A 15,683-nucleotide genomic window follows, 5' to 3' on the forward strand; every position below is an offset into this window, starting at 1 on the left:
GGAACAAAAAGAAATGCACACATTTCACCAGCCCTAAAAACCTTAAATTGGCTACCTTAAGAAGCAAGAATCCATTAAAAAGTGCCTGCATGACGCACAAAGCACTACACTTTAACACCCCCAGTTACCTTGCATAAAAGCTAGAAAAAACAGGGGGCAGCAGATCCTCACAAAGTACGCTCATCTTGTTACTGAAACCCCAACGAACCCACAAAAAGAAAACAGGGGCTAGAGCTTTCTCAGCTGTGGCTCCCAAGATATGGAACTCTTAACTGCCGGACCTTCACCTTATCTCCTCCACCTACACCTTCAAAAGAGAAGCTAAATCATATGTACTGACCAAGTTCTTACCCAATTTCAACATTTCAATGACACTGAATTGATTCAGATAGCAAAGTTTTATGTAGTCTTTCCTGTCTTGGATGTGCTTTATTTTACTCCAATCACTGTTAGCTTATTCTTAACTGTTGATTTATTTGTATCACGCATATGTTTGCCTGTTGATCAGACCAAGTGCTAATTGTGTTATCCCCATGTAAAGATGTTACCCTCGATGGTACCCTCGAGGGTCACGTTCGGGCTATACAAAACTTTCAAAATAAAATAAATTTAAAAAAAAAATCTCTCGCTAAGATTTAGCCTGCCTGCCTGCTTTAAAAGGGAAAACATAAAGTGGAAGTGCACATGTGCTTCCAATGTAAAACATCAATAAAGTGATGGTTACCCGTGTTACCCATAAAGTGCAAAAAATGGTACTAGATTTCCTGTTGCTAGGTTCGTAAGTTCTGTTTTATGTGTATTACATTTCCTATGCTGTAAGTAGGCACAAAATTCCATGGATGGTTATCATAAAATTACATAAATAATTGTAATTAAAACCAACTAAAACAATCGCTGATATAGAAAAATATACTTTAAAATGTTTCTGTATCTAAATAAATTTACCATTGGTGTAAAAGTAGAAGGTAAAAAGTTGGTTATTATTCCACAATTATTCTGTAAAAAATCTCTGTGTAAATGTTGTAGTGTTGATCTGTTATGGAGAGAGGAGGGTTTCTAGCATAGGCAAGTTAAGTGAACAGATCTTCTGTTGTATTGAGGCCCCCGGGACACACAGTCGAGATCTAGAATATATCTGGTTTCAAGTTTTCTAAGGGTTCCCTCTCTATTCTCACCCCTTCGGTTTATGGGTACTGCGTTGATTAGGTAATAGGTTAAGTGGTCCAGGTTGTTTTGATGTACATGTTTAAAGTGGCGCGCCACTGGATAAGTTGGGTCTTGGTTAACTATGGCACCTATGTGTTGTAGGATTCTTTTGTTTGCCAGTAATTTCATGCTCCCTACATAATTAAGATTGCGGGAGCATTGAAGCACATACATAGCATGATCTGTTTTGCAATGTAGGGGGTTGGTGATTTTCTTTTTCCTTTTTACAAATGGTATGCTATATGTGGTATTGTTGACACCATATTGGCATGCCTTGCAACTTTTGCATTTAGCAAAACCATTAAGTTGCGTCAGCCATGTGTGATGTTATGTTATGTTAGTCACACTTGTAGAGCGTGGGGTTACCATAGGGAGTCCTGGCGCTAAGTACTCTCTGCTGGGAGCCATGAAGGTGAATGCTCCTGTGAAAAGAGCCATTACTTCAGCCCTTTTCTAAAGAAGAGGAGATCCGGGGCATTCCTGAGATGGAATGAGAGATCATTCCATGCGCCCTACAAGCACAAGTGATGAAGCTCCTGCCTCCCCAGTTGACTGTTTTAAATGTGTGGGACTGGAACTTTCTTAACTCCTGTTGATCCTTGCATTTTTCTCAGGACGTACCATTGAAGTTTATGCCTCAAGAAATCAGGGCCTACACCATTGATGGTCTTAAAGACATTGCAGAGTGCCTTGAAGCATTTTCTTTGTTTGACCGGGAGCCAATGAAGTTACCTGAGTTTCTCCTTAACTGAGACAAATTTTGGGGTCCCTGAAAGCAATCTTGATGCTGCGTGTTGGGCAAGTTGTTGCGATAGATATGTTGCTTATGGGCATTGAGATATAAACTATTAGTCAAGACGTGTCATTATAAGGGCCGTTACCACTGTTTTGAGGCTGGTTCCCGTAAGAAAAAAACTTGATTTTTCTTAGGATTTTTTGTGGCAGAAAACAAGCTGAGGTCACCATACTTATTTGGTCACTCATGGTGAGTTTATTGTCCACCCATACCCCAAGATGTTTTGCTTTCTTGGTAGGTAGGGGGCAGGGTCCAAGGTCTTCCAGCCACCATTCTGGAGTCCAAACAAGTGGATTATTTCTGAACTTTATGACCTCGGTCTTTTTTGAGTTTAGTTTCAAACAGTGACGGCGACGGTTGGCAATCCATATCAGTTCATGGAGTAGGGCATTAAGCATCCGGAAGAACCTCCACAGAAGCATGAGTAGCAGGGCTGTAAAAAAGTACAGCAGTCTAGGCAGCACCAGCATCTTGGAGATGACCACCTAATCCAAAGGAGACTAGGGAAGTGATTGCAAAAAAGGCAGGGATCAGTGGATAGAGCAAACAACCCTGTCAAGGTTGCCCTCCTTGAGTACCCTCTGTGTGTGGTAGATCTGCAACCCCAGGTATTTGAAGGAGTTATAGCATCATTGTAGGCTCATGCTCATAGCCTCCGTTCTGCCCTCTGTCAGGTGCGGTGCCACAAGGAATAAACATGATTTTGACAAATTCAATCATAAGTCCGACACATCCCCAAATTCGTCCAACAGATGCATAAGATCGGGGAGATCAGCCTAAACATCAGGCAGATTGATTAAGGCATCATCCGCATTGGGCGAGATGATGTGGTGGACGCCTTGTTCTGGGACACCCCAAGGCTGCACTCTGCCCTGCAGTCTGTAGGCAGGAGGCTCCATGGCTAGTGCAAAGATGAGCGGGGAAAGCTGGCTACTCTGACAGGCTATTAAGACTGTCTGATATTATCTGGCCAGTTTTCACCCTGGCAGGTGGGGTCATGTATTGGGTAGATACCCAGCCCTAGAAAAACCCAGCTGGAATCCCATAGCTGTTAGGGTCGAAAAGAGAAAATCCCACTCCAGAGTTCCAAAGGCTTTTTCTCCATCCAATGACATGGCCAATTGATTTTAAGCATCTTGGGGGTGTGCTACATGAGGCACAGTAATCGCCATACGTTGACAAACATGCTGCGATCCATTTTAAAACAAGCATTAGAAACAATCTGTGTGGAAAAGGTGGCATAATACTCAATCGGCAGGCCATCAGTGCCCGGGGTCTTATTCTGGGCAATCTGAGAGATGGATGTATGAATCTCTTCCAACTGTAGAGGTTCGTCGAGGTCAGCCTGCTGCAGAGGACAGCATCCGGTTGGCTACCTGTATTTTCCATCTAGTGGAGATCACCTTCAAGAGACACAAGGTCCTTAGTTAGGCAGTGGAGGATGCCCTAGGAGGTTGCCATTTAGTGCCCGCAGCCACAGCCTTATGTGCATGGGAATCGTGTACAGAACGAGGTCAATCCTGGTATGTAAATCATGTATGGCAGAGTGAAAAGAGTATTCAACATCATTTGGGTGCCCCATACACCATGTATCCCTCCCAAATCCCGGGGCTTAGTGGGTCAAGAAAGAGTGTTGGGGTACGACTATCTAGGAACTCTGTTTGGTTGGAGTTGGGTGTATACAAAGCCACCAGGGTAAGGGGAGCCCCATCTAGGTGCCCCTCCAGTATGACGTACCTCCCATCCATGACCAACTGCAGTGTACTTAGAGCGACGGGGACCCCAGGTGCAAGCCAGATAAGAACACCCCTCTTATAAGTCAACATTGTGGTCTCATAAGTCTACCCTCTCCATTTAGAGGGCTTTTTGTTGAGCTCGGGTGCCGTGAGATTGGTCTCCTGTAACATATCGATGTGGGCATGTCATCATATGAGATATGCATAAACGCTGTATTTCCTAGCTAGAGTATCCATACCCTCTACATTCAATGTAATATTATGATACTTCAGTGGAGAGCAATCAGGTGTTGGTTCAGGCATGGCTGCAAATTGCATAGAGGTGCTCAGGGCATGTGGAATAATAGTGCGCTCCCCTTTTTCTAGCTGCACCCCACCGATCTGTGCCCTCCCAGCGTGTTGCAGATACATTGGTGTAGAATGTCTGGAAATACCTGTGTCAGTAGTGGCAGCCTCAGAGAAAAAATTACAAACATTAAAATTAACCAGCCATTGTGGAATCAATCACACCAGGGCAGTATTCACAGAAGGGCCTGCCCATGAATCCCCAAATCAAAAGCAATAACCAAGGAAATATAAGTAATAACAAGCAACAGTCCTTGTGGAAACAGTGGTAGGATGTGGCGTAGGAGCGAGATAACTGTTTCTGATAGCCATGCCCTTGAAAGATGGAAGCAGGTGTGGCCTGCTAGGACATGACAAAGGGGTGTGTGGGGGGGGGGCGAGGTAACGACATTCATGACCAACAGAGCGGGTAGCAAACAGAGTTGTCAGCACCCCATTGCTGCAAGTCAAAGGAGGTCATCAGCCGATTGTGGGGTGAATTTGTGAGCCGCATTACTTGAGGCCAATGAAGACTCAGAAACACAGGCATCGGAACAAGACTCCTCAGGTGGCTTACCCCTCGGAACAGTGAAGGAATTGACATGATGGTGATGCGCTGACACCTCTACCACTCGCGCCCGTTCCACAGCAACTTGTTCCCAGTCCAGAAGGATGCAAGGCATCTTGCGGCACCAACACTGTGGTTTAGGTGTCATCCAGATTTCCTCTTCATGTTCAGTGTCAGCTATGTGGGCTAGGCCCTTTGCATGGAGCCAAGTCCAGGCATCTTCTGGGGTGGGAAAGATGTGAGAGGAGTCTTCATCAAAACAAGCAATGATAAAGCCAATACATCTAGCTGTTAAATGAAAATGTAAGCTAGACCTACTGGCTTTATCAATGCATTTGAGATTTTCACATGTGTTGGTAAAATGGCAGAGATGGGAAATGAATCACATACTGCTTTATTACAACTTGAGCATGAAACCATAATATGCTTTAATTATTTATCATCCATAGAAACATGCAGAAATAAGGTAATATACAATTATTTTGAAGTCAAAGTAGTAGGTATATGTGAACGCAACATTTTCCATAAAATTAAAAATGCAACGGGAGAAGATGGCGGCCGGCTAGACAGATCGGTTGGGAGCTCCATGCTCGCCAGGCAGAGAGAAACGAACAATATAGACTGAAATGCGCTTAGGAAAGTGCTCATTCTCACTGCAAAAGAAAGTTCTAATGGTACCACGAGGATATGTTGCTGACAGGATTATCTATTGTTAAACCGGAGACCAAGTTTAAACTCACCGCGTTGCAAGGGAGCAGGGAGGAACGCCATGAGCAGTACTCCAAACCCTCTGAGTTCCCTCAGAACTTTACAGATCAGATACTGCAGCGAATGTTAGGAGAAATTAGGGCAAAATTTGCAACCTCTGAGGAAAATCAAACCAAGATACAAGAGGCTTGTGAAATGCTGGACACTAAGTTGAATGCACTTGGGGAGAGAATAACAGCAGTAGAAACAGCAGTAGAGGTCTTGAGCAGAAAAGTGGAGTCAAACCAGAAGGCGATTAGGGCTATAAAGTCAAACGAAGGAAGCAGTAAGGAGAAGTTAGAATCCTTACAAAATCAAGCGAGGAGTAATAAATTAAGAAATTTTTTATGTGCCAGAGCGGAAAGAAGGCGATTACATTAAAAAATACATAGTATCATTACTAGAAGAGAGCTTCCCCTGGGCAAAGTCAGCAGTCTTAGCGGAGGATATACAGAGGGTGCATCGAGACCGCTTTGGTAAAAACAAGATGAGGAAAACCCAGAGGAAAATCCTGATAAGCTTTAAGACCTTCACCCTTAAGGAAAAGATTCTGTTCTGAGTGAGGCAGTAAAAAGGGCTCTGACAACAAAGACAAGTGTGCCTTCAGAATCGGATCAGATATTTCTAAGGCAACCAAGGATACACAATGGGAGCTCCGACAGCAGATGCAGCAATTAAGATCCCTAGGTGCTACAGTCCAGATGAAGTTCCCTGCTGCTCTAAGAATTATGTGGAGGAACAAAATGCACAACATCAGGAAGCCAAAAGAGGTTGAGGACTTCCTGGAACAAATGCAAGACCAAATGTGACAGCAATAGTAGAAAATGAAACTATACTACCGCGTGGTGAGCATGGAGCTCAAAGAGGGCTATCAATGCTGCCCAGTGAAGAAAGAAGGGAGTCTTCTCCAGGGAGGGATGAATCAATAAAGACAAAAGCAAAAAAATATACAAACACATGGGTGGGGAGCAAACTAGGGAAAAAAACAAAAAAAAGTCCTCACGAAATAAGATGAAGGAGAATGGGACCAGTAAATCAGTGGGAAGTCCCCAGAGTAAAAAGAAACAAAACAATGAACAAAAACTCAGCAGTATTTAACACACTCTCATGATATGTTAATGGCCTTAGAACTAAGATCCAGAGAAGGAGAATATTTGAATATTTGAAAACAATAGACATTGAAATTATAATACTACAGGAAACGCATCTCTTGAAAAACGAATGGGAAGAAATATTAAAGACTCTGAGATGGGCAGACTCATATGCCTGTACAAATCAGGACTGTTGTACTAAAGGCGTAGCTATACTAATCAAAAAATCCCTCAAAGCAAGAATAGAGTCAGTGGAAATTGACAGGAAAGGGAGATGGATGATAACAAGAGTAAGAATAACCAACAAACAGTGCACCATTGTTTGTTATTACGGGCCAAATACAGACGACCCAGACCCACTACAAAAGACGTATACACAATTATTAAGGGCAACCTCCCTATTAATTATGGGGCAGACTTTAATATAATCCTGGATCCTAAGGTGGATCGTCTCCCTCCGAGGAGAGAAGCAAATCTGTTAAAAATGAGGGAGTGGTTGGGGGTCTTTATAAGAGATTTGGGCTTGACTGACATCTGGAAGGAAAAAGGAGATAAATCGCAAGGCTTTACATTTCAAAATAAAAGACTAGGACAGCTGTCCAGAATAGACTACTTTTTGGTGAATAGAAGCCTAGCAGACAGCACACAGAAAGTGGAACACTTGCCCGCCTATTTATCTGATCATTCAGCAGTTTTACTAAAACTCCAAATAAAGCAGATTACTACTCTAGCAAGATGGACAGTTGATAGCACAATCTCAGCAGACCCGAAGATCATAGAAGCACTTATAAGAGAAACAGAACTCAATTTCCAAGCTAATAAAAAGAGCACTACTTTACAAGTAACTTGGGATGCCTATAATGCGGTAATCAGAGGAAATCTAAAAAAAAAACGAACGCAAAATTAGCCAACTGGAAGGTACTATAAAAACTCTAGATATACAACTATCAACAGAAACTTTAGTATCAGAAAGTGAAAAGATAGAGTCTGAACTGTCAGTAAAAAAAGAAGCCCTCGCAGAAATCTTGGAGAATATTGTGAAAGAGAGATGGGAGGCCAGCAAACTATCCCACTACGAATACGGAGGAGGGTGCAGCAAGATGCTGGCATGGAAGACGAAAACCGACCAGACCAGAAACAAGATAGCAGGAATCCAGCCCGAGAATTCCGTAGAAATAAGCCCTGAAGACTCTAGGTCTCATTTATGAGGCTGTGCCTCAGTTTTACGCCGCTGGTGCGTCTATTTCTGTGATGCACCAGTAGCGTAAAAATTGCGCCTTGTTGCGCCATATTTACAAAGTGACGCATCTAGGTAGATGCGTCACTTTGTAAACCCCTGCGCCACATTATACATGCGCCAGGTATAATGTATGCAATGGGGCGTATTGACGAAAGAAAGGGTCGTAGAAGTGACGCAGTGAAATCTATGAGATTTCACTGCGCCACTTCAAGGACACAAATCTGTCAATTTCTTACGCCTGCCTCACAGCAGGCGTAAGACTGATGCAGGCCCTTTCACATGGGGCTTGCCCATGTGAAAGGACGCATTGCTGGAGTTACGTCACTTTTGTGACTCACTCCAGCAATGCGTCACTTTTGTGCCATACAGATACGTCAGAAATACTGACGTTTCTGTAACTCCTTGCGCAATGATGCGTCATACTGTAAATATGACGCATCATTGGTGTAGCAAGGAGGGCGCAGTAAAACGTGACGCATCGCTGTTTTCACGCAGCGATGCGTCACTTTTCATAAATGATGCCCGCTGTGATTATGCAGGAATTTGTTAAATTGTTTGAAGAGTTATATACCAAAGATATTATGTCAACAAATGAACAACTCCACGGCTACTTAGATAGGCTAGATCTCCCAATACTATCACAAGATGAAAAAGAAGACCTAAATGACAAAATCACAGACAAAGAAGTAGAATACGTTATCAGAGGTTTCAAGAAAGGCAAGGCTGCAGGCATGGATGCTCTACATAATGAGCTTTACATTAAATTAAGAAAAGTCCTGGTCCCCCCCCTCACAGAATTGTTAAACAATATCTTTGAGGAGAAAGGAGAATATCCAGACTCTTGGAATGACGCAGTTATTAACTTCTTACTAGAACCTGGGAAAAATTCGGGCAAATGCGAGTCGTACAGGCCTATATCTCTACTGAACTGCGACTACAAGATATTTACGCAGATCATGGCAAAGAGACTGGGGAAAGTAGCTGGAGCCCTAATTAACACCGACCAGAAGGGTTTCGTGAAAGGTAGACAGGTTCAGGACCTGACCCACGAATTAATAGGAGCAATAGACTTAGCCATACAAGAAAAGATGCCCCTTTCCATAATCACCTTCGATGCAGCTAAAGCATTCGACCGAGTGAACTGGTCGTTTTTGAACAGCGTCTTGGAAAAATACAAACTGGGGGAAAATTTCCAAGCAATGGTTAAGAGACTATATAGAGACCCAAGGGCCAAGATATTATTCAACGGGAACCTCACAGAAAACATAAAGATCAAGAGAGGTATGAGACAGGGTTGTCCCCTGTCTCCCCTACTTTTTAATTCATACATCAAACCCCTATCACAAAACCTTAGAAATAATCCTGATATATCCCTTTTTCGTTATCAAGGGTGGGAGAAAAATGTCGCTCTCTACGCAGACGACCTAATGATTTTCACAAATGACTTGTGGGGTCTATTAACATTATAGAAGAGACTTAGAAAAAATTTGGAAGAGTATCAGGATACCTGATTAATCAGGCAAAAAACGAAATTATGGAATTAAATACTCATAGTAATGACCAACTTGTAAAGGAAAGGATAAGATATTTAGGCCTAGAGCCTGGTTAGGGACTTAGCAAAAATAGCCCAGATAAACATTAATAAAATTTTTATTGAGACCAGGAAACTACTTAAAGTATGGGGGGGTCCTCCACTGACTTTTCTGGGGAGATCGAATATAATCAAAATTTCAATTCTACCCAGATTTACCTACATTTTTAGCTCAATTCCACTAGGGTTTAAGAGGGAATCAATAAAGAAACTACAAGGGGAACTAAATAGCCTCATATGGTCATCAAAAGGGACAAGAATAGCATGGAAAAACTAAGGAGGAAAAAAGAACAAGGTGGGAAAGCAAGTCCTGACTTACTAGAATATTAAAGAACTTTTCAATTTAAGTACATGAGGGTTCTTTTGAAAGGTCATGAGCACTATACTGTCTACCTACAAGCAATGACTGGAATAGAAGGCCAATTTTTATACAAATTTGGACATCCAAAGTTTTTTTAAAAGGTGAAACTGAAGGTCCTCAAGTCAGCAGCAAAGCTATGGTATCACATAAGAATCACCCTGAAGATAACTTATTACAGCTAATATGCCCCCATATGGGATTCACCGGGGACTTCGGAATGCCTTAAAGACAGGCTTGCCATCCTGTTAAGAGCATCAGGAATACTCAAGTGGGGCCAACTGGTGATAGAGAACAACATCATTTAATGGGACCAATGAGCAATAACAACAAACGGCTCCCTATCAAAATTTAAATTCAACCAACTTTCAGGTTGGGCAAAAACTTTAACAGAAAGTAAAAAAGGAAACAGTACATTGGAGATGGGGATGCAGGAAAATGTGCCTTTAAAAAAAGAAGTCTCAGGATGGCACTGAGCCCTTTTATTAGCCGGTGAAGATGACTTCTCAATTCCAGATGCGACCTGGGGGAAAGAGCTGCCGACGTTGTAGCACAAAAAATATGGCGAGTATCTATGGAAAAATGTTGGTCTATTGTAAAATCTGCTGCTTTAAGGAGAAACCATCTGTTTACCACTCATAGAGCTTATTGGACTCCGAAGAGGTTATCAAAGTTCAGTGGGTCAAAAACCAAGAACTGCCCTAAATGTGGTAAGGAGAAAACAGTCATCTGCACATGTTTCGGCAGTGCCCCCAGCTCGAAAGACTATTGACACCCTACTAGAAAGACCAACTGATGTAAGTTTTGATCTTGTTATATTTGGGGTGGACCAGTCAGAATGTCTAGTTAAGTTAACTAAGAAACAAGAGAATCTACTCTTTTTGTTAATTTTATTGGCAAGAAGGGAAATATGCATCAAATGGGTAACCCCCGAACCCCCCACACACTGGGAATGGCTTACATCAATTCATAAAATAAATAGGATGGACAGGAGGGGGTAATTGAGCAAAAAATATAACTTTTGGGAAATTTGGGAAGTTGACCAACCTAGTCAGTAAAAGTACCTTAACTGAAAGCATGACCTATGATGTCCAAAGTCCAATGATTATGTGATGGCAATAAATAAACAAGCAGAATGCCCGTTTGAGTAGCCAGGATGGCTAGCTACCCTCCCTCGTAAACATTTATTGGAGTTGGTAATGGCAATAAAGGGACCCCTACCTAAAAAAAGCAAAGGGAGACACCCCTGTCGGGCCACGTAACAATGGGGCAGTGAAGGGTCGGAAATAGAAAGGTGGGGTCCCCGACAACTCCTTTAGAATGAGGACAAAAAAATGCAATTAACTTTCTTTTTAAAAATAAGCAAAACGTGCCCTTCTACAGCTAAAAAAGTGACAGTAACAACAAGAATTTTGATACACCTATTTCGGAACATCAACTTTCTACTGAAGAATGATGAATTGCTCATGCTCAGTACATTTAAATTGCCTACTCATGTTTTCTTTCTACATCTGTTTATTGTGATGAATATGTTATAATGCTTTATTTGATGTAAGAGTAAAAATGATAATGTAGAAAATGTTGCCTGAATACTAATAAAATCATCATAATAATAGGCTTTTTTCTAGGCAATCTGCTCTGAGTAAACATCTGAATTATTTAAGTTACTGAAACAGGAGATGGTAAAATATTTAATACAGGATTCCATTTCTAGAAAACATATCACCTTCATTTCATATACAACTACAACTCCTTCACATTCTTTACAACAGTATATTCCATAGAGGTATACCATGCAGGTGAAGTCCGGAGTCTGTAGCCACGAAGGCTGCATTTGTAGTCAGAAGCAGGTCATACGTTGACTTCGTCGAAGTTTGCTTGTGTTCGACAGGCAACCTGGGACGGTTTTTTTCAAGGTGAAAATCTTAGAAGCTCTGTCTTTTCAACTGAAGTATAGTTTTTGCAGTTTGTAGGTGAGAGGAATACAGTCTGACACCTGTCAAGTGTGCAGGACCCGTAGAGGCACCTCTTGGGGGCCAGGACTTACTCCAGTGGAGACCAGAATCAGTATCCAGGCAGGTCTAGTTGGTGATGGTCAACGGGGCAGTTGCAGGTAAGTCCTCTGGAAGTTTGCTGCGTCCCCGTAACTCAAACAGGTCAGCCAAATGAACCATGGACTCACTTCCGGGATCGTGGATACAAGGCAAGCAGGTTAAATCTTCCTTCTTTAGACAGCAGGGCAGTCCATTTTCTGAGTCTCCATAGGTCCAGGAGTGTTCTGATGAAAGGTTCTGAGGATGCCACTTTTATACAGAGTGCCAGGCTCTGTGTGGGTGTCACCACTTTTTCTAACCCAAAACTGGCTCTAATCAGTTCTTCCACTTTCTCTGGTTTGGCTCCAATCTGCCTAGGGGGACTAATGGCAGGCACGCCCAGGTGTGGCTAAATTTGCCAGAGGCAGAGCAGGCATTTCAAGTAGTCAGGAAGGGGGTGGGCACAGCCCTCAGACTACCATTTGAAGCTTTGGAACGTAGGGGCATATTATCAAGGGGGTTTATCTCCGCTTTTTTGGCTTTAAAAGCCAAGAAAGCGGAGATAAAATTATCTCTCTATTACCTAGCTGTCGCTAACACTGGTTAGCGACAGCTAGTAGGAGATAGCGACCATCTTGGGCCTCACTTTGCATGTCAGTGATATTTATCACTAATGACATGCAAAGTGGGCGTGCCAAGATGTTAGCGACTGGAAACAGTCGCTAACATCGCTATCTCCTATTACCAACTTTTGGAGATATTCGCGCTAAGCGCGAATATCTCCAAAAGCTAACACCTGCCCTGAGCAGTTCTTAGCCATGTTATCCAATGGGAGGTGGATAACATGGCTATGAGCATTAGCTCGGTAATGCATGAATATCGCTGATTTTTCAGCGATATTCATGCATTGCGACCGTTTTTTATCGCATTTGCGATAAACCTTGGTAATACCAAGGTTTATCTGCGGTAAAAATCGCTGCAGCTCAGCGGTAACATTTTGTCTCTAACCAAGCAATAGCGATAATTATCGCTATTGCTTGGTAATATGCCCCATAGTGAGTACAACCTCCTAGGCCATTCTGCTCAGGACAAGAACACCCTCTCCCTCACTTAAGACCCTTTGTCCCCTGTCTGGAATCAATACCTATCACACCACAGGAGAGACATTGACAGTCATGTGACCCTGGATGCTGATAGCAAGGCACATTTGGTATAGACAGAAAAAAGCCCACTTTTGAAAAGTGGCATTTTCGGAATAATAATTTAGACTCTGACATGACCATGTAAAGTCGAAGAAGTATTTATCCACCTACTCCCAAACCTAATGAATCACTTTTAAGGTACAATAAGATAACACAGTGTTAGTTCATGGGAGAGATAGCCTTGCTACACTGAAAAATTGATTTGGGAGTTTTGTACTGTTAAGATATGTATAGTTCAAGCACACATGTCCTACTTGTTAAATACCATGCACCCTGCCCTATGAACATTTATGGTCTAGCTTAGGGGTGACTTATAAGTACTAAAAAGAAAGTATTTAGGCCAGGCAGAAGGTTAATTTAAAATGGCATTTTAAATCTCCACTTCAGGCTGCAGTGACAGGCATGAGACATACTTATCAGTGCTATTATATGTACAGGCCCTGGGTACATATAGTACAATTTATTATTGCCGTATAAATAACTAAAATGTGTCATTTAGGTGTATATCAATGTTATCATGTTTGGAAGGGAGAGCATGAGTATGGTTAGCAGGAATAAAGTGTGCAGAGCCCCAATGCCAACACAAACTAGTTCAATAAGAAAAGGGTAAGGCAAAAGTCTGGGGTAATACCACGCAAATTGAAGGTGCCTTAAGGGGTCAGAGGGAGAATCCCCATGCTTCAGACCCAAAGACACTCTTGGGTCAAAAAGAAAAAGAGAGCTCCTGAGTGTAGTTTGCAAACCGAAACATTCAGGGCCTAATTTACAAAAAATTGTCATAAGGTGGCGCCGCAAGCCTCTTAGCCGGGCTGCCATAAGTCAATTTGAAAGGGCAGGAATGCACGTATTTACGAGATACTGTGCATTCCTGTCCTTTCAGCCAGCACCAGTGCACAAATGGGTGCCTAGCGCCAAAGCAGGCATCATTGCACCATGGTGCAAGAGTGTTTGTGTTGTTGGTAGAATCGTTTTTGTGCAGAAAGAGGCATTTTTATGCACCAAAACAATCCGAAGAGGCTTTTTCCTCATTCTATTAAACAATTTCTCCTCATTACATCTGCTCTGGGGAGGCGTAAGGTTTTGGAGCTGTCCCAGGTTTACGTGATTTTGTAAATCTGGGGCAATGTCAAAATCCATGGTTGTTGTGTGGGAACACCCACCATAACGCCCGTGAAACGCCTCCTTGATGAAGCGTAAGGCAAAGAGTTGCCTTGCCTTACTCCATATCTATGAGGCAATGCAAAGTCATGCAGGGTGGCTTTGCGTCGCCTCATAGATATGATTGAGAGGCCTGCGCCACTGGAGGCTTCTTGTAAGTAAGCCACTCAGATGCTGGAAATTGCAGTGAAGTTTGAGGTTCATAAACCCAGCGTCAGGTTCCACGAAAATTGCAGCAAGGGCTTGTTGTTTGCCCTTTTTTGTTCACAAACCACTCCAAAATATAAAAAAAAAATATGCAAACATTATAAGAAAATAACTGAAGATAAAAAAATAAAATATAAAAGGACAGTTCATACTCGGCCGCACAAAGGCCTTCCATGCTCAGCAGTGTCTGGCTGTACACGGTGCACAGTACACCTAGCAACCCAATTGCAGGGCTCATGACTACACAATATGAATCCCAATAAATAGCAACACCTAAAACAACGTAGATAAACAACAATTATTAATTTGAATAATTAGTACTACATTCATAGTTGTCTCATTGACAGTGCTATGATATTAAGGGCCAGTTATGGCGCTGTTGACACCCAGTGAAAACAATCTGTTTTGGAATTCCCGATAAGGCCCTCATTCTCCACAAAATCCCTCACTACCACCTTCCAACAGTGCCCGTCATCTCTCTAAAGCCCATCTCTGACATACATTTAATATTTTTATAGCGCTACTTAGAATTCACTTACACCCAGTTTTTTGATTGGCAAGATAGACGTGCTTTGCAGCAGGCATATTGACCCTCTGCGCTACTTTAGGATAAGTCAAAACTGCCACTAAACAAATCTCCAATTTTTCTCCAACAGGAACATTAATCACCAGTGTTAGCTTAATGTTTTTATTGTTGCCTGAAAACTGCTGGACACACAAGGAACTTTGCATACCAACCTTTTAAACCCATAAGTTATTCTAAACACAGCACCCCGCACCCCAAATGTTAGCGCTTGGTGTGGTTGCACCGGTCGCACCACCCTATAGCCGTCCCTGATGATATTCGAAAATGAATCTTTTATATCAAGTGAGAGGTCAAAAGCATAGCATTTGAAGTGGGAGTTTGGTTTAAATTGCTGTTTTGCGTCGTATGGATTGCAGAGCTAACCATAAGTGGTGAATTTCAATGGTTTTAAGATCTTGTTGTGTAACCATAACTTCAAATTAACTGTGGTTTTGTAATTTAATTTGAGAGTTTTTAAACGTATTGATTTTAGACATTTTAAACGTATTTTAAAGTGTTATAAGCAATCCTAGCCATAACTTCACATTTACATATATGCCACACACGGAGGGGTTAAAGCACTGACCACCACAGGCAGCAAGGTTCCCAGCATGTCACAAGCTTCCCGTCAACAATTTCAATCTGGTCACAGTAGTTCGAAATAATGCCACAAGGACTCGCAGTTCCTCAATCCTAGTGGACACCGCTGCCTTAGTTCGTGTTAAAGTATCTTGCCCAGTGGGTGATCACATGACAGTGCTGCCAAGGTATTTTTTTTCTTTTTAAAGTGACCAGTGCATTGTGTAAACAGTGACAAAGCATAGACAGGAAAAACATATTTTGCAAATAATTTGGGATGTA

The sequence above is a fragment of the Lissotriton helveticus genome, chromosome 2_1 (genome assembly GCF_964261635.1).
Source record: "Lissotriton helveticus chromosome 2_1, aLisHel1.1, whole genome shotgun sequence".
Classification (NCBI taxonomy): Eukaryota; Metazoa; Chordata; class Amphibia; order Caudata; family Salamandridae; genus Lissotriton; species Lissotriton helveticus.